We start from the raw sequence: 21,584 nt of genomic DNA, 5'->3' as shown, positions 1-21,584 counted from the left end.
GGGAGATCAGTATTAGATTGCGATGCACTACTGCAGATTTACTCCATCCCTTGGACCTTCACATTGACGATGAAACACAGAAATTGCGTCGGGATTTAATACAAAAGGCACAATGCCGAGTTAAGTACAAGAAGACTAAAGCTTCTCAATGTTTGTGGTTTCGTTTGCCTTTCCTGGGAGATCAGTATTAGACTCCGATGCACCACTGCAGCTTTACTGTATCCCATGGACCTTCACATTGACGATGAAACTTAGAAATTGCGACGGGATTTAATACAAAAGGCACAATGCTGACTTAAGTAGAAGAAGAGTAAATCTTCTCATTGTTTGTGGTTAGCTTTGAGCGTTTCCTGGGAGATCAGTATTAGATTCCGATGCACTACTGCAGCTTTAGTCTATCACTTGGACCTTCACATTGACGATGAAATCAGAAATTGCGTCGGGATTTAATACAAAAGGCACAATGCCGACTTAAGTAGAAGAAGAGTAAATCTTCTCATTGTTTGTGGTTTGCTTTGAGCGTTTGCTAGGGGATCAGTATTAGATTCCGATGAACTACTGCAGCCTTACTCTATCCCTTGAACCTTCAGATTGACGATGAAACACAGAAAATACATCGGGATTTAATACATAAGGCACAATGCCGACTTAAGTACAAAAAGAGTAAATCTTCTCATAGTTTGTGGTTCGCTTCGAGCGTTTCCTAGGGGATCAGTATTAGATTCCGATGCACTACTGCAGCTTAACTCTATCCCTTGGACCTTCACATTGACGATGAAAGACAGATATTGCGTCGGGATATAATATAAAAAGCACAATGGCGACTTAAATACAAGAAGAGTATATCTTTTCATTGTTTGTGGTTTGCTTGGAGCGTTTCCTGGGAGACCAGTATTAGACTCCAATGCACTACTGCAGCTTTACTCTATCCCGTAGACCTTCACATTGACGATGAAACAAAGAAATTGCGTCGGAATTTATTACAAAAGGCGCAATTCCGACTTAAGTACAAGAAGAGTAGATCTTCTCATTGATTGTGGATTGCTATGAGCGTTTCTTGGGAGATGAGTATTAGATTCCGATGCATTACTGCAGCTTTAATCTGTCACTTGGACCTTGACATTGACGATGAAAACTGAAATTGCATCGCTATTAAATACAAAGGGCACATTGCCGACTTAAGTACAAGAAGAGTAAATCTTCTCATTGTTTGTGGTTTGCTTTGAGCGTTTGCTAGGGGACCAGTATTAGATTCCGATGCACTAATGCAGCTTCACTCTATTCCTTGGATCTTTACATTGACGATGAAATACACAAATAGCGTCGGCATTTAATACAGAATTCACAATGAAGACATAAGTACAAGAAGAGTAAATCACCTCAATGTTTGTGATTTGCTTTGAGCGTTTCCTGGGAGATATGTATTAGATTCCGATGCACTACTGCAGCTTTCCTCTTTCCCTTGGACATTCACATTGACGATGAAACACAGAAATGGCGTCGCGATTTAATACAAAAGGCACAATGCCGACTTAAGTACAAGAACAGTAAATGATCTCATTTTTTGTGGTGCCCTTTGCCTTTCCTGGGAGATCAGTGTCAGATTCCGAAGCACTTCTGCAGCTTTGCTCTATCCCTTGGACCTTCACATTGACGATGCAACACAGAAATAGCGTCGGGATTTAATACAAAAGCCACAATGCGGACTTAAGTACAAGAAGAGTAAATCTTCTCATTGTTTGTGGTTTTGCTTTCAGCGTTTCCTGGGAGATCAGTATTAGATTGCGAAGCACTTCTGCAGCTTTACTCTATCCGTTGGACATTCACATTGAGGATGAAGCACAGAAATTGCGTCGGGATTTAGTACAAAAGGCACAATTCTGACATAAGTACAAGAAGAGCAAATCTTCTCATTGTTTGTGGTTTCCATTGCCTTTCCTGAGAGATCTGTATTAGATTCCGATGCACTACTGCAGGATTACTCTATCCCTTAGACCATCACATTGACGATGAAACACAGAAATTGAGTCAGGCTTTAGTACAAAAGGCACAATGCCGACTTAAATACAAGATGAGTAAATCTTCTCATGGTTTGTGGTTTTCTTTGATCGTTTCCTGGGTGATCTGTATTAGATTGCGATACACAACAGCAGCTTCGTTCTATCCCTTGGACCTTCACATTGACGATGAAACACAGAAATTGCGTCGGGATTTAATACAAAAAGCACAATACTGTTATATGTACAAGCGGAGTATATTTTCTCATTGTTTGTGGTGCTTTGAGAGTGTCCTGTTGGATCAGTATTAGATTCCGATGCACTACTGCAGCTTTACTCTATGTCTTGGACCTCCACATTGACGATGAAACACAGATATTGCGAAGAAATATAATACAAAAGGCACAATGCCGACGTAAGTACAAGAAGAGTAAATCTTCTCATTGTTTGTGGTTTGCTTGGAGCGTTTCCTAGGAGCCCAGTATTAGATTCCGATGCACTAGTGCAGCATTACTCTATCCCTTGCACCTTCACATTGACGATGAAACTGAGAAATTGCGTCGGGATTTAATACAAAAGGCACAATGCCGACTTAAGTACAAGAAGAGTAAATCTTCTAATTGTTTGTGGTTTGCTTTAAGCGTTACCTGGGAGAACAGTATTAGATTCCGAAGCCCTTCTGCAGCTTTACTCTATACCTTGGTCATTCACATTGACGATGAAACACAGAAATTGCGTCGGGATTTAGTACAAAAGGCACAATGCCGACTTAAGTACAAGAAGAATAAATCTTCTCATTGTTTGTGGTTTCCTTTGAGTGTTTCCTGGGAGATCAGTATTAGGATCTGATGCACTACTGCAGCTTTACTCTATCCCCTGGACCTTCACATTGACGATGAAACACAGAAATTGCGACGGGATTTCATACAAACTGCACAATGCCGACATAAGTACAAGAAGAGTAAATCTTCTCAATGTATGTGGTTTCCTTTGCCATTCCTGGGAGATCAGTATTAGATTCCGATGCACCACTGCAGCTTTACTGTATCCCTTGGACCTTTACATTGACGATGAAACTAAGAAATTGCGTCGGGATTTAATACAAAAGGCATAATGCCGACTTAAGTACAAGAAGAGTAAATCTTCTCTTTGTTTGTGGTTTGCTTGGATCATTTCCTGGGGGATCAGTATTAGATTCCGATGCACTACTGCAGCTTTATTCTATCCCTTGCACCTTCACATTGACGGTGAAACACAGAAATGGAGTGGGGATTTAATACAATAGGCACAATGCCTACTTAAGTAGAAGAAGATTAAATCTTCTCATTGTTTGTGGTTTGGTTGGATCGTTTCCTGGGGGATCAGTATTAGATTCCGATGCACTACTGCAGCTTTACTCTATCCCTTGGACCTTCACATTGACGATGAAACACAGAAAATGCGTCGTGATTTAATTCAAAAGGCACAATGCTGACTTAGGTACAAAAAGAGTATATATTCTAATTGTATGTGGTTTGCTTTGAGCGTTTCCCTGGTGATCAGTGTTAGATTCCGATGCATTACTGCAGCTTTACTCTATCCCTTGGACGTTCTCATTGACGATGAAACACAGAAATTGCGTCGCAATTTAATACAAAAGGCACAATGCCGACTTAAGTACAAGAGGAGTAAATGCTCTCATTTTTTGTGGTCCCCTTTGCCTTTCCTGGGGGATCAGTTTTAGATTCCGAAGCACTTCTGCAGCTTTGCTCTATCCCTTGGACCTTCACATTGACGATGTAACACAGAAATAGCGTCGGGATTTAATACAAAAGCCACAATGCGGACTTAAGTACAAGAAGAGTAAATCTTCTCATTGTTTGTGGTTTTGCTTTGAGCGTTTCCTGGGAGATCAGTATTAGATTCCGATGCACTTCTGCAGCTTTACTCTATCCCTTGGACATTCACATTGACGATGAAGCACAGAAATTGCGTCGGGATTTAGTACGAAAGGCACAAGTCCGACTTAACTACAAGAAGATTAAATCTTCTCATTGTTTGTGGTTTGCTTTGAGTGTTTGCTGGGGGATCAATATAAGATTCCGATGCACTACTGCAGCTTTTCTCTATCCCTTGGACCTTCACATTGACGATGAAACACAGAAATTGCGTCGGGATTTCATACAAAAGGCACAATGCCGACTTAAGTACAAGAAGAGTAAATCATCTCAATGATTGTGATTTGCTTTGAGCGTTTAATAGGAGAAAAGTATTAGATTCCGATGCACTACTGCAGCTTTACTCTATCACTTGGACCTTCACATTGACGATGAATCACAGAAATAGCGTCGCTATTTAATACAATAGGAACAATGCCGACTTAAGTACAAGAAGAGAAAATCTTCTCATTGTTTGTGGTTTGCTTTGATCGTTTCCTGGGAGATCAGTATTAGATTCCGATGCACTACTGCAGCTTTACTCTATCAGTTGAACCTTCACATTGACGATGAAACACAGAAAATGCGTCGCGATTTAATACAAAAGGCACAATGCCGACTTAAGTACAAGAAGAGTACATCTTCTCATTGTTTGTGGTTTGCTTTGAGCGTTTCCTGGGAGATCAGTATTAGGTTCCGATGCAATACCGCAGCTTTACTCGATCCCTTGGAGCTTCACATTGACGATGAAACACAGAGATTGCGACGGGATTGAATACAAAAAGGAGAAAGCCATTTAAAGTACTAGAAGAATAAATTTTCTCATTGTTTGTGGTTCCCTTTGCCTTTCCTGGGAGTTCAGTATTAGATTCCGATGCACTACTGCAGGTTTACTCTATCTCTTGGACCTTCACACTGACGATGAATCACAGAAATTGCGTCGCTATTTAATACAAAACGCACAATGCCGACATAAGTACAAGAAGAGTATATCTTCTCATTGTTTGCAGTTGCTTTGAGCTCTTCCTGGGAGATCAGTGTTAGGTTCCCATGCACCACTGCAGCTTTACAGTATCCCTTGGGCCTTCACATTGACGATGAAACACAGAAATTGCGTCGGGAATTAATTCAAAAGGCACAATGGCGACTTAAGTACAAGAAGAGTAAATCATGTCAATGTTTGTGATTTGCTTTGAGCGTTTACTAGGAGATAAGTATTACATTCCGCTGCACTACTGCAGGTTTACTCTATCTCTTGGACCTTCACATTGACGATGAATCACAGAAATTGCGTCACTATTTAATACAAAAGGCACAATGCCAACTTAAGTACAAGAAGTGTAAATCTCCTCATTGTTTGCAGTTGCTTTGAGCTTTTCCTGGGAGATCAGTGTTAGGTTCCCATGCACCACTGCAGCTTTACAGTATCCCTTGGGCCTTCACATTGACGATGAAACACAGAAATTGTGTCGGGATTTAATACAGAAGGCACAATGCCGACTTAAGTACAAGAAGAGTTAATGTTCTCATTTTTTGTGGTCTCCTTTGCCTTTCCTGGGAGATCAGTGTTAGATTCCGAAGCACTTCTCCAGCTTTGCTCTATCCCTTGGACCTTCACATTGGCGATGAAACACAAAAATAGCGTTGGGAATTAATAAAAAAGCCACAATGCGGACTTAAGTACAAGAAGAGTAAATCTTCTCATTGTTTGTGGTTTGGTTTAAGCGTTTCCTGGGAGATCAGTATTAGATTCCGATGCACTTCTGCAGCTTTACTCTATCCCTTGGACATATACATTGACGATGAAGCACAGAAATTGCGTCGGGATTTAGTACAAAAAGCAGAATGCCATTTTAAGTACAAGATGAGTAAATCTTCTCATTGTTTGCAGTTGCTTTGAGCGTTTCCTGGGAGATCGGTATTAGGATCCGATGCACTACTGCAGCTTTACTCTATCCCTTGGAACTTCACATTGACGATGAAACACAGAAATTGTGTCGGGGTTTAATACAAAAGGCAAAATGCCGACATAAGTACAAGTAGGGTAAAGCTTCGCATTGTTTGTGGTTTTTCTTTGAGCGTTTCCTGGGAGATCAGTATTAGAATCCGATGCACAACAGCTGCTTTACTCCATCCCTTGGACCTCACATTGACGATGAAACACAGAAATTGCGTCGGGAATTAATACAAAAGGCACAATGCCGACTTAAGTTCATGGAGAGTAAAACTTCTCATTGTTTGTGGTTTGCTTTGAGCGTTTCCTTGGGAATCAGTATTAGATTCCGATTCACTACTGCAGCTTTACTCTATCCCTTAGACCTTCACATTGACGGTGTGACACAGTGGAACAGTCGGGACTTAATACAAAAGGCACAATGACGACTTAAGTACAAGAAGAGTATATCTTCTCATTGTTTGTGGTTTGCTTTGAGCGTTCCTGGGAGATCAGTATTAGATTCCGATGCACTAATGCAGACTTACTCTATCCCTTGGACCTTCACATTGACGATGAAACACAGGAATTGCGTCGGGATTTAATACAAAAGGCACAATGCCAACTTAAGTACAAGACAAGTAAATTTTCTCATTGTTTGTGGTTTCCTTTGCCTTTCGTGGCAGTTCAGTATTAGATTCCGATGCACTACTGCAGCTTTACTCGACCCCTTGGACCTTCAAATTGACGATGGAACACAGTGCAACCGTCGGGACTTAATACAAAAGGCACAATGACGACTTAAGTACAAGAAGAGTAAATCTTGTCATTGTTTGTGGTTTGCTTTGAGCGTTTCCTGGGAGATCCGTATTAGATTCCGATGCACTACTGCGGATTTACTCTATCCCTTGGACCTTCACATTGACGATGGAAAACAGTGAAACCGTCGGGACTTAATACATAAGGCTCAATGACGACTTAAGTACAAGAAGAGTAAATCTTCTCATTGTTTGTGGTTTGCTTTGAGCGTTTCCAGGGAGATCCGTACTTTATTCCGATGCACTACTGCAGATTTACTCTATCCCTTGGACCTTCACATTGACCATGAAACACAGAAATTGCGTCGGGATTAATACAAAACGCATTATGCAGACTTAAATACAAGAAGAGTAAATCTTCTCATTGTCTGTGGTTTACTTTGAGCGTATCCTGGGAGATCAATATTAGATTCCGTTGCACTACTGCAGCTGTACTCAATCCCTTGGACCTTCACATTGACGATGAAACACAGAAATTGCGTCGGGATTTAATACAAATGCACAATGCCGATTTAGGTACAAGAAGAGTAAATCTTCTCTTTGTTTGTGGTTTGCTTCGATCGTTTTCTAGGAGATCAGTATTAGATTCCGAAGCACTAATGCAGCTATACTCTGTCCCTTAAACCTTCTCATTGACGATGAAACACAGAAATTTGTTTTGGGATTTAATACAAAAGGCGCAATGTCGACTTAAGTACAAGCAGAGTAAATCTTCTAATTGTTTGTGGTTTGCTTTGATCGTTTCCTAGATATCTGTATTAGATTCCGATGCACTAATGCAGCCTTACCCTATCCCTTGGACCTTCACATTGGCGATGAAACTCAGAAGTTGCGTCGGGATTTAATTCAAAAGGCACAATGATGACTTAAGTACAAGAGGAGTAGATAATCTCATTGTATATGGTTTGCTGTGAGCGTTTCCTGGGGGATCAGTATTAGATTCCGATGCACTACCGCAGCTTTACTCTATCCCTGGGACGTTCAAATTGACGATGAAACACAGAAATTGCGTCGGGAATTAATACAAAAGGCACAATGCCGACTTAAATACAAGGTGAGTAAATGTTCTCATTGCTTGTGGTTTGGTTTGAGCGTTTCCTGGGAGATCAGTATTTGATTCCGATGCACTTCTGCAGCTTTACTCTATTCCCTGGACCTTCACATTGACGATGAAACAGAGAAATTGCTTCGGGATTTAATACAAAAAGCACAATAACGACTTATGTACAAGAAGAGAAAATCTTCTCATTGTTTGTAATTTGCTTTGAGCGTTTCCTGGGAGATATGTACTAGATTCCGATGCACTACTGCAGCTTTGCTCTATCCCTTGGACCTTCACATTGACGATGAAACAGAGAAATTGCGTCGGGATTTAATGCCAAAGGCACAATGCCGACTTAAGTACAAGAAGAGTAAATCTTCTCATTGTTTATGGTTTCTTTTAAGCGTTTCGTCGGAGGTCAGTATTAGATTCCGATGCACTACAGCAGATTTACTCTATCCCTTGGTACTTCACATTGACGATGAGACACAGAAATAGCGTCGGGATTTAATACAAAAGCCACAATGCGGACTTAAGTACAAGAAGAGTAAATCTTCTCATTGTTTGTGGTTTTGCTTTCAGCGTTTCCTGGGAGATCAGTATTAGATTGCGAAGCACTTCTGCAGCTTTACTCTATCCGTTGGACATTCACATTGAGGATGAAGCACAGAAATTGCGTCGGGATTTAGTACAAAAGGCACAATTCTGACATAAGTACAAGAAGAGCAAATCTTCTCATTGTTTGTGGTTTCCATTGCATTTCCTGAGAGATCTGTATTAGATTCCGATGCACTACTGCAGGATTACTCTATCCCTTAGACCATCACATTGACGATGAAACACAGAAATTGAGTCAGGCTTTAGTACAAAAGGCACAATGCCGACTTAAATACAAGATGAGTAAATCTTCTCATGGTTTGTGGTTTTCTTTGATCGTTTCCTGGGTGATCTGTATTAGATTGCGATACACAACAGCAGCTTCGTTCTATCCCTTGGACCTTCACATTGACGATGAAACACAGAAATTGCGTCGGGATTTAATACAAAAAGCACAATACTGTTATATGTACAAGCGGAGTATATTTTCTCATTGTTTGTGGTGCTTTGAGAGTGTCCTGTTGGATCAGTATTAGATTCCGATGCACTACTGCAGCTTTACTCTATGTCTTGGACCTCCACATTGACGATGAAACACAGATATTGCGAAGAAATATAATACAAAAGGCACAATGCCGACGTAAGTACAAGAAGAGTAAATCTTCTCATTGTTTGTGGTTTGCTTGGAGCGTTTCCTAGGAGCCCAGTATTAGATTCCGATGCACTAGTGCAGCATTACTCTATCCCTTGCACCTTCACATTGACGATGAAACTGAGAAATTGCGTCGGGATTTAATACAAAAGGCACAATGCCGACTTAAGTACAAGAAGAGTAAATCTTCTAATTGTTTGTGGTTTGCTTTAAGCGTTACCTGGGAGAACAGTATTAGATTCCGAAGCCCTTCTGCAGCTTTACTCTATACCTTGGTCATTCACATTGACGATGAAACACAGAAATTGCGTCGGGATTTAGTACAAAAGGCACAATGCCGACTTAAGTACAAGAAGAGTAAATCTTCTCATTGTTTGTGGTTTCCTTTGAGTGTTTCCTGGGAGATCAGTATTAGGATCTGATGCACTACTGCAGCTTTACTCTATCCCCTGGACCTTCACATTGACGATGAAACACAGAAATTGCGACGGGATTTCATACAAACTGCACAATGCCGACATAAGTACAAGAAGAGTAAATCTTCTCAATGTATGTGGTTTCCTTTGCCATTCCTGGGAGATCAGTATTAGATTCCGATGCACCACTGCAGCTTTACTGTATCCCTTGGACCTTTACATTGACGATGAAACTAAGAAATTGCGTCGGGATTTAATACAAAAGGCATAATGCCGACTTAAGTACAAGAAGAGTAAATCTTCTCTTTGTTTGTGGTTTGCTTGGATCATTTCCTGGGGGATCAGTATTAGATTCCGATGCACTACTGCAGCTTTATTCTATCCCTTGCACCTTCACATTGACGGTGAAACACAGAAATGGAGTGGGGATTTAATACAATAGGCACAATGCCTACTTAAGTAGAAGAAGATTAAATCTTCTCATTGTTTGTGGTTTGGTTGGATCGTTTCCTGGGGGATCAGTATTAGATTCCGATGCACTACTGCAGCTTTACTCTATCCCTTGGACCTTCACATTGACGATGAAACACAGAAAATGCGTCGTGATTTAATTCAAAAGGCACAATGCTGACTTAGGTACAAAAAGAGTATATATTCTAATTGTATGTGGTTTGCTTTGAGCGTTTCCCTGGTGATCAGTGTTAGATTCCGATGCATTACTGCAGCTTTACTCTATCCCTTGGACGTTCTCATTGACGATGAAACACAGAAATTGCGTCGCGATTTAATACAAAAGGCACAATGCCGACTTAAGTACAAGAGGAGTAAATGCTCTCATTTTTTGTGGTCCCCTTTGCCTTTCCTGGGGGATCAGTTTTAGATTCCGAAGCACTTCTGCAGCTTTGCTCTATCCCTTGGACCTTCACATTGACGATGTAACACAGAAATAGCGTCGGGATTTAATACAAAAGCCACAATGCGGACTTAAGTACAAGAAGAGTAAATCTTCTCATTGTTTGTGGTTTTGCTTTGAGCGTTTCCTGGGAGATCAGTATTAGATTCCGATGCACTTCTGCAGCTTTACTCTATCCCTTGGACATTCACATTGACGATGAAGCACAGAAATTGCGTCGGGATTTAGTACGAAAGGCACAAGTCCGACTTAAGTACAAGAAGATTAAATCTTCTCATTGTTTGTGGTTTGCTTTGAGTGTTTGCTGGGGGATCAATATAAGATTCCGATGCACTACTGCAGCTTTTCTCTATCCCTTGGACCTTCACATTGACGATGAAACACAGAAATTGCGTCGGGATTTCATACAAAAGGCACAATGCCGACTTAAGTACAAGAAGAGTAAATCATCTCAATGATTGTGATTTGCTTTGAGCGTTTAATAGGAGAAAAGTATTAGATTCCGATGCACTACTGCAGCTTTACTCTATCACTTGGACCTTCACATTGACGATGAATCACAGAAATAGCGTCGCTATTTAATACAATAGGAACAATGCCGACTTAAGTACAAGAAGAGAAAATCTTCTCATTGTTTGTGGTTTGCTTTGATCGTTTCCTGGGAGATCAGTATTAGATTCCGATGCACTACTGCAGATTTACTCTATCAGTTGAACCTTCACATTGACGATGAAACACAGAAAATGCGTCGCGATTTAATACAAAAGGCACAATGCCGACTTAAGTACAAGAAGAGTACATCTTCTCATTGTTTGTGGTTTGCTTTGAGCGTTTCCTGGGAGATCAGTATTAGGTTCCGATGCAATACCGCAGCTTTACTCGATCCCTTGGAGCTTCACATTGACGATGAAACACAGAGATTGCGACGGGATTGAATACAAAAAGGAGAAAGCCATTTAAAGTACTAGAAGAATAAATTTTCTCATTGTTTGTGGTTCCCTTTGCCTTTCCTGGGAGTTCAGTATTAGATTCCGATGCACTACTGCAGGTTTACTCTATCTCTTGGACCTTCACACTGACGATGAATCACAGAAATTGCGTCGCTATTTAATACAAAACGCACAATGCCGACATAAGTACAAGAAGAGTATATCTTCTCATTGTTTGCAGTTGCTTTGAGCTCTTCCTGGGAGATCAGTGTTAGGTTCCCATGCACCACTGCAGCTTTACAGTATCCCTTGGGCCTTCACATTGACGATGAAACACAGAAATTGCGTCGGGAATTAATTCAAAAGGCACAATGGCGACTTAAGTACAAGAAGAGTAAATCATCTCAATGTTTGTGATTTGCTTTGAGCGTTTACTAGGAGATAAGTATTACATTCCGCTGCACTACTGCAGGTTTACTCTATCTCTTGGACCTTCACATTGACGATGAATCACAGAAATTGCGTCACTATTTAATACAAAAGGCACAATGCCAACTTAAGTACAAGAAGTGTAAATCTCCTCATTGTTTGCAGTTGCTTTGAGCTTTTCCTGGGAGATCAGTGTTAGGTTCCCATGCACCACTGCAGCTTTACAGTATCCCTTGGGCCTTCACATTGACGATGAAACACAGAAATTGTGTCGGGATTTAATACAGAAGGCACAATGCCGACTTAAGTACAAGAAGAGTTAATGTTCTCATTTTTTGTGGTCTCCTTTGCCTTTCCTGGGAGATCAGTGTTAGATTCCGAAGCACTTCTCCAGCTTTGCTCTATCCCTTGGACCTTCACATTGGCGATGAAACACAAAAATAGCGTTGGGAATTAATAAAAAAGCCACAATGCGGACTTAAGTACAAGAAGAGTAAATCTTCTCATTGTTTGTGGTTTGGTTTAAGCGTTTCCTGGGAGATCAGTATTAGATTCCGATGCACTTCTGCAGCTTTACTCTATCCCTTGGACATATACATTGACGATGAAGCACAGAAATTGCGTCGGGATTTAGTACAAAAAGCAGAATGCCATTTTAAGTACAAGATGAGTAAATCTTCTCATTGTTTGCAGTTGCTTTGAGCGTTTCCGGGGAGATCGGTATTAGGATCCGATGCACTACTGCAGCTTTACTCTATCCCTTGGAACTTCACATTGACGATGAAACACAGAAATTGTGTCGGGGTTTAATACAAAAGGCAAAATGCCGACATAAGTACAAGTAGGGTAAAGCTTCGCATTGTTTGTGGTTTTTCTTTGAGCGTTTCCTGGGAGATCAGTATTAGAATCCGATGCACAACAGCTGCTTTACTCCATCCCTTGGACCTCACATTGACGATGAAACACAGAAATTGCGTCGGGAATTAATACAAAAGGCACAATGCCGACTTAAGTTCATGGAGAGTAAAACTTCTCATTGTTTGTGGTTTGCTTTGAGCGTTTCCTTGGGAATCAGTATTAGATTCCGATTCACTACTGCAGCTTTACTCTATCCCTTAGACCTTCACATTGACGGTGTGACACAGTGGAACAGTCGGGACTTAATACAAAAGGCACAATGACGACTTAAGTACAAGAAGAGTATATCTTCTCATTGTTTGTGGTTTGCTTTGAGCGTTCCTGGGAGATCAGTATTAGATTCCGATGCACTAATGCAGACTTACTCTATCCCTTGGACCTTCACATTGACGATGAAACACAGGAATTGCGTCGGGATTTAATACAAAAGGCACAATGCCAACTTAAGTACAAGACAAGTAAATTTTCTCATTGTTTGTGGTTTCCTTTGCCTTTCGTGGCAGTTCAGTATTAGATTCCGATGCACTACTGCAGCTTTACTCGACCCCTTGGACCTTCAAATTGACGATGGAACACAGTGCAACCGTCGGGACTTAATACAAAAGGCACAATGACGACTTAAGTACAAGAAGAGTAAATCTTGTCATTGTTTGTGGTTTGCTTTGAGCGTTTCCTGGGAGATCCGTATTAGATTCCGATGCACTACTGCGGATTTACTCTATCCCTTGGACCTTCACATTGACGATGGAAAACAGTGAAACCGTCGGGACTTAATACATAAGGCTCAATGACGACTTAAGTACAAGAAGAGTAAATCTTCTAATTGTTTGCGGTTGCTTTGAGCGTTCCCTGGGAGATCAGTATTAGGTTCCGATGCACTATTGCAGCTTTACTCTATCCCTTGGACCTTCACATTGACGATCAAACATAGAAATTGCGTCGGGATTTAATACAATAGGCACAATGGCATCTTATGTACAAGAAGAGTAAACCTTCTCATTGTTTGTGGTTCCCTTTCCCTTTCCTGGGAGTTCAGTATTAGATTCCGATGCACTACTGCAGCTTTTCTCTATCCCTTTGACATTCAAATTGACGATGGAACACTGTAAGACCGTCGGGATTTAATACAAAATGCACAATGACGACTTAAGTACAAGAAGAGTAAATCTTCTCATTGTTTGTGGTTTGCTTTGAGCGTTTCCTGGGAGATCAGTATCGGATTCCGATGCACTACTGCTGATTTACTCTATCTCTTGGACCTTCACATTGACGATGAGACACAGAAATTGTGTCGGGATTTAATACAAAAGGAACAATGCCGACTTAAGGACAAGTAGGGTAAATCTTCGCATTGTTTGTGGTTATTTTTGAGCGTTTCCTGGAAGATCAGTATTGGATTCCGATGCACAACAGCAGCTTTACTCCATCCCTCGGACCTCACATTGACGATGAAAAACAGAAAATGCGTCGACTTTTAATACAAAAGGCACAATGCCGACATAAGTACAAGTGGAGTAAATCATCTCATTTTTTGTGGTTTGCTATGAGCGTTTCCTTGGAGATCAGTATTGGATTCCGATGCACTACCTCAGCTTTACTTTATCCCTTGGACCTTCACATTGACGATGGAACACAGTGAAACCGTCGGGACTTAATACAAAAGCCACAATGACGACATAAGTACAAGAAGAGTATATCTTCACATTGTTTGTGGTTTGCTTTGAGCGTTCCTGGGATATAAGTATTAGATTCCGATGCACTAATGCAGCCTTACTCTATCCCTTGGACCCTCACATTGACGATGAAACACAGAAATTGCGTCGGGATTTAATACAAAAGACACAATGCCAACTTAAGTACAAGAAGAGTAAATTTTCTCATTGTTTGTGGTTTCCTTTGCCTTTCCTGGGAGTTCAGTATTAGATTCCGACGCACTATTGCATCTTTACTCTATCCCTTGGACCTTCAAATTGACGATGGAACACAGTGAAACCGTCGGGACTTAATACAAAAGGCACAATGACGACTTAAGTACAAGAAGAGTAAATCTTTTCATTGTTAGTGGTTTGCTTTGAGCGTTTCCTGGAGATCCGTATTAGATTCTGATGCACTACTGCAGATTTACTGTACCCCCTTGGACCTTCAAATTGACGATGGAACACAGTGAAACCGTCGGGATTTAATACAAAAGGCACAATTGCGACTTAAGTACAAGAAGAGTAAATCTTCTCACTGTTTGTGGTTCGCTTTGAGCGCTTCCAGGGAGAGCGGTATTAGAGTCCTATGCACTACTGCAGATTTACTCTATCCCTTGGACCTTCACATTGACGATGAAACACAGACATTGCGTCGAGATTTAGCACAAAAGGTACAATGGCGACTTAAGTACAAGAAGAGTAAACCGTCTCATTGTTTGTGGTTTGGTTTGATCGTTTCCTGGGAGATCAGTATTAGATTCCCGTGCACTATTGCAGCTTTACTCTATCCCTTGAATCTTCACATTGACGATGAAACACAGATAATGCGTCGGGATTTAATACAAAACGCACAATGCCGACTTAAATACAAGAAGAGTAAATCTTCTCATTTTTTGTGGTTTGCTTAGAGCGTTTCCTGGGATATCAGTATTAGATTCCGATTCACTACCGCAGCTGTACTCAGTCCCTTGGACCTTCACATTGACGATGAAACACAGAAATTGCGAAGGGATTTAATACAAAAGGCACAATGACGACTTAAGAACAAGAAGAGTTAATTTTCTAATTGTTTGTGGTTTCCTTTGCCTTTCCTGGGAGATCAGTATTAGCATCCGATGCACTACTGCAGCTTTACTCAATCCCTTGGACCTTCACATTGACGATGAAACACAGAAATTGCGTCGGGATTTAATTCAAAAGGCACAATGCTAACTTAAGTACAAGAGGATTATATATTCTCATTGTTTGTGGTTTGCTGTGAGCGTTTCCTGGGGGATCAGTATTAGATTCCGATGCACTACTGCAGCATTACTCTATCCCTGGGACGTTCAGATTGACGAAGAAACACAGAAATTGCGTCGGGATTTAATACAAAAGGCACAATGCCGACTTAAGTGCAAGGAGAGTAAAACTTCTCATAGTTTGTGGTATGCTTTGAGCGTTTCCATGGGGATCAGTATTAGATTCCGGTTCACTACTGCAGCTTTACTCTATCCCTTAGACCTTCACATTGACGATGAAACACAGAAATTGCGTCGAGATTTAATACAATAGGCACATTGGCATCTTAAGTACAAGAAGAGTAAACCTTCACATTGTTTGTGGTTCCCTTTCCCTTCCCTGGGAGTTCAGTATTAGATTCCGATTCACTACTGCAGCTTTTCTCTATCCCTTTGACATTCAAATTGACGATGGAACACTGCAAAACCGTCGGGATTTAATACAAAAGGCACAATGACGACTTAAGTACAAGAAGAGTATATCTTCTCATTGTTTTTGGTTTGCTTTGAGTGTTCCTGGGAGATAAGTATTAGATTGCGATGCACTAATGCAGCCTTAATCTATCCCTTGGACCTTCTCATTGACGATGAAACACAGAAATTGCTTCGGGATTTAATACAAAAGGCACAATGCCGACTTAAGTACAAGAAGAGTAAATCTTCTAATTGTTTGCGGTTGCTTTGAGCGTTCCCTGGGAGATCAGTATTAGGTTCCGATGCACTATTGCAGCTTTACTCTATCCCTTGGACCTTCACATTGACGATCAAACATAGAAATTGCGTCGGGATTTAATACAATAGGCACAATGGCATCTTATGTACAAGAAGAGTAAACCTTCTCATTGTTTGTGGTTCCCTTTCCCTTTCCTGGGAGTTCAGTATTAGATTCCGATGCACTACTGCAGCTTTTCTCTATCCCTTTGACATTCAAATTGACGATGGAACACTGTAAGACCGTCGGGATTTAATACAAAATGCACAATGACGACTTAAGTACAAGAAGAGTAAATCTTCTCATTGTTTGTGGTTTGCTTTGAGCGTTTCCTGGGAGATCAGTATCGGATTCCGATGCACTACTGCTGATTTACTCTATCTCTTGGACCTTCACATTGACGATGAGACACAGAAATTGTGTCGGGATTTAATACAAAAGGAACAATGCCGACTTAAGGACAAGTAGGGTAAATCTTCGCATTGTTTGTGGTTATTTTTGAGCGTTTCCTGGAAGATCAGTATTGGATTCCGATGCACAACAGCAGCTTTACTCCATCCCTCGGACCTCACATTGACGATGAAAAACAGAAAATGCGTCGACTTTTAATACAAAAGGCACAATGCCGACATAAGTACAAGTGGAGTAAATCATCTCATTTTTTGTGGTTTGCTATGAGCGTTTCCTTGGAGATCAGTATTGGATTCCGATGCACTACCTCAGCTTTACTTTATCCCTTGGACCTTCACATTGACGATGGAACACAGTGAAACCGTCGGGACTTAATACAAAAGCCACAATGACGACATAAGTACAAGAAGAGTATATCTTCACATTGTTTGTGGTTTGCTTTGAGCGTTCCTGGGATATAAGTATTAGATTCCGATGCACTAATGCAGCCTTACTCTATCCCTTGGACCCTCACATTGACGATGAAACACAGAAATTGCGTCGGGATTTAATACAAAAGACACAATGCCAACTTAAGTACAAGAAGAGTAAATTTTCTCATTGTTTGTGGTTTCCTTTGCCTTTCCTGGGAGTTCAGTATTAGATTCCGACGCACTATTGCATCTTTACTCTATCCCTTGGACCTTCAAATTGACGATGGAACACAGTGAAACCGTCGGGACTTAATACAAAAGGCACAATGACGACTTAAGTACAAGAAGAGTAAATCTTTTCATTGTTAGTGGTTTGCTTTGAGCGTTTCCTGGAGATCCGTATTAGATTCTGATGCACTACTGCAGATTTACTGTACCCCCTTGGACCTTCAAATTGACGATGGAACACAGTGAAACCGTCGGGATTTAATACAAAAGGCACAATTGCGACTTAAGTACAAGAAGAGTAAATCTTCTCACTGTTTGTGGTTCGCTTTGAGCGCTTCCAGGGAGAGCGGTATTAGAGTCCTATGCACTACTGCAGATTTACTCTATCCCTTGGACCTTCACATTGACGATGAAACACAGACATTGCGTCGAGATTTAGCACAAAAGGTACAATGGCGACTTAAGTACAAGAAGAGTAAACCGTCTCATTGTTTGTGGTTTGGTTTGATCGTTTCCTGGGAGATCAGTATTAGATTCCCGTGCACTATTGCAGCTTTACTCTATCCCTTGAATCTTCACATTGACGATGAAACACAGATAATGCGTCGGGATTTAATACAAAACGCACAATGCCGACTTAAATACAAGAAGAGTAAATCTTCTCATTTTTTGTGGTTTGCTTAGAGCGTTTCCTGGGATATCAGTATTAGATTCCGATTCACTACTGCAGCTGTACTCAACTCCTTGGACCTTCACATTGACGATGAAACACAGAAATTGCGAAGGGATTTAATACAAAAGGCACAATGACGACTTAAGATTAAGAAGAGTTAATTTTCTAATTGTTTGTGGTTTCCTTTGCCTTTCCTGGGAGATCAGTATTAGCATCCGATGCACAACTGCAGCTTTACTCAATCCCTTGGACCTTCACATTGACGATGAAACACAGAAATTGCGTCGGGATTTAATACAAAAGGCACAATGCCGACAAAGTACACGAAGAGTAAATCTTCTCATTGTTTGTGGTTTGCTTTGAGCGTTCCTGGGACATAAGTATTAGATTTCGATGCACTACTGCTGCTTTACTTTATCCCTTGGACTTTCAAATTGAGGATGAAACACAGAAAATGCGCCGGGATTTAATATAAAAGGCACAATGCCGACTTAAGTACATGCAGAGTAAATCTTCTCATTTTTTGTGGTTTGCTGTGAGCGTTTCCTGGGTGATCACGATTAGATTTCGATGCACTACTGCAGCTTTACTCTATCCCTGGGACATTCACATTGACGATGAAACACAGAAATTGCGTCGGGATTTAATACAAAAGGCACAATGCCGACTTAAATACAAGGAGAGTAAATCTTCTCATTGTTTGTGGATTGCTTTGAGCGTTTCCTGGGATATCAGTATTAGATTCCGATGCACTTCTGCAGCTTTACTCTATCCCTTGGACCTTCACATTGACAATGAGACAGAGAAATTGCATCGGGATTTAATACAAAAGGCACAATAACGACTTAAGTACAAGAAGAGTAAATCTTCTCAATGCCTGTAATTTGCTATGAGCGATTCCTGGGAGATATGTATTAGATTCAGATGCACTACTGCAGCTTTACTCTATCCCTTGGACCTCCACATTGACGTTGAAACACAGAAATTGCGTCGGGATTTAATACAAAAGGCACAATGCCGACTTAAGTACAAAAAGAGTACATTGTTCTCATTGTTTACGGTTTGCTTTGAGCGTTGCCTGGGAGATCAGTATTGGATTCCGACGCACTTCTACAATTTTTACTCTGTCCCTTGGACCTTCACATTGACGATGTAACACAGAAATTGCGTCGGGATTTAATACAAAATGCACAATGCTGACTTAAGTACATAAAGAGAAAACCCTCTCATTGTTTGTGGTTGGCTTTGAGCGATTCCTGGGAGATCAGTATTAGATTCCGATGCACTACTGCAGCCTTACTCTATCCCTTGGATCTTCACATTGACGACGAAATACAGAAATTGCGTCGGGATTTAATACAAAAGGCACAATGCCGACTTAAGTACAAGAGGAATATATCTTCTCATTGTTTGTGGTTTGCTTTGAGCTTTTCCTGGGAGATCAGTATTAGTATGCGATGCACTACTGCAGATTTACTCTATCCCTAGGACCTTCACATTGACGATGAAACACAGAAATTGCGTCGGGATTTAATACAAAAGGCACAATGCCGACTTGAGTACAAGAAGAGTAAATCTTCTCATTGTTTGTGGGTTGCTTTGAGCGTTTCCTGGGAGATCAGTGTTAGATTACGATGCACTACTGCAGCTTTACTCGATCATTTGGACCTTCACATTGACGATGAAACACAGAAATTGCGTCGAGATTTATTACAAAAGGCACAATGCCGACCTAAGTACAAGAAGAGTAAGTCTTCTCATTGTTTGTGGTTTGCTTTGAGCGTATCCTGGGAGATCAGTATTAGATTCCGATGCACTACTGCAGCATTACTCTTTCCCTTGGACCTTCACATTGACGATGAAACACAGAAATTGTGTCAGGATTTAATACAAAATGCACAATGCCGACCTAAGTACAAGAAGAGTAAGTCTTCTCATTGTTTGTGGTTTGCTTTGAGCGTATCCTGGGAGATCGGTATTAGATTCCGATGCACTACTGCAGCATTACTCTTCCCTTGGACCTTCACATTGACGATGAAACACAGAAATTGCTTCAGGATTTAATACAAAATGCACAATGCCGACTTAGGTACAAGAAGAGTAAATCTTCTCAATGTTTCTGGTTTGCTTTGATCGTTTCCTGGGAGATCAGTATTAGATTCCGATGCACTTCTGCAGCTTTACTCTGTCCCTTGGACCTTCTCATTGACGATGAAACACAGAAATTGCGTCGGGATTTATTACAAAATGCACAATGCCGACTAAAGTGCAAGCAGAGTAAATCTTCTCATTGTTTGTGGTTTGCTTTGATCGTTTCCTGGAAGATCAGTATTAGATTCCGATGCACTACTGCAACTTTACTCTATCCTTTGGACCTTCACATTGACGATGAAACACAGAAATTGCGTCGGGATTTAATTCAAAAGGCACAATGCTAACTTAAGTACAATGGGATTATATATTCTCATTTTTTGTGGTTTGCAGTGAGCGTTTCCTGGGGGATCAGTATTAGATTCCGATGCACTACTGCAGCATTACTCTAATCCTGGGACGTTCACATTGACGATGAAACACAGAAATTGCGTCGGGATTTAATACAAAAGGCACAATGCCGACTTAAGTACAAGTAGAGTAAATCTTCTCATTGTTTGTGGTTTGCTTTAAGCGCTTCCTGGGAGATCAGTATTAGATTCCTATGCACTTCTGCAGCTTTACTCTATCCCTTGGACATTCAGATTGACGTTGAAACACAGAAATTGCGTTGGGATTTATTACAAAAGGCCAATGCCTACTTAACTACAACAAGAGTAAATCTTCTCATTGTTTGTGGTTTGCTTTGAGCGTTTGCTAGGGGATCAGTATTAAATTCCGATGCACTACTGCAGCTTTACTCTATCCCTTGGACCGAAAAATTGACGATGAAACACAGTAAAACCGTCGGCATTTAATACAAAAGGCTCAACGCCGGCTTAAGTACTAGGGGAGTGAATCATCTCATTGTTTGTGGTTTGCTTTGAGCGTTTCCTGGGAGATCAGTATTAGATTCCGATACACTACTGCAGATTTACTCTATCCCGTTGACCTTCACATTGACGATGAAACACAGAAATTGCGTCGGGATTTAATACAAAATGCACAATGCTGACTTAAGTACCAGAAGAGAAAACCCTCTCATTGTTTGTGGTTTGCTTTGAGCATTTCCCGGGAGATCAGTATTAGATTCCGATGCACTACTGCAGCCTTACTCTATCCCTTGGACCCCCACATTGACGATGAAACACAGAAAATGCGTCGGGATTTAATACAAAAGGCACATTGCCGACTTAAGTACAAGAGGAGTAAATCTTCTCATTGTTTGTTGTTTGTGTTGAGGGTTCCCTGGGAGATAAGTATTTGATTCCGATACACTACTGTAGCTTTACTCTATCACTTGGACCTTCACACAGACGATGAAACGCTGAAATTGTACCCGGATTTAATACAAAAAGCACAATGCCGATTTAAGTACCAGTAGAGTAAATCTTCTCATTGTTTGTGGTTTGCTTTCAGCGTTTCCTGGGAGTTCAGTATTAGATTCCGATGAACTACTGCAGCTTTACCCTATCCCTTG

The sequence above is a fragment of the Schistocerca serialis genome, chromosome 7, assembly GCF_023864345.2.
Source record: "Schistocerca serialis cubense isolate TAMUIC-IGC-003099 chromosome 7, iqSchSeri2.2, whole genome shotgun sequence".
NCBI lineage: Eukaryota > Metazoa > Arthropoda > Insecta > Orthoptera > Acrididae > Schistocerca > Schistocerca serialis.
Note: the sequence above shows the minus strand (reverse complement) of the source record.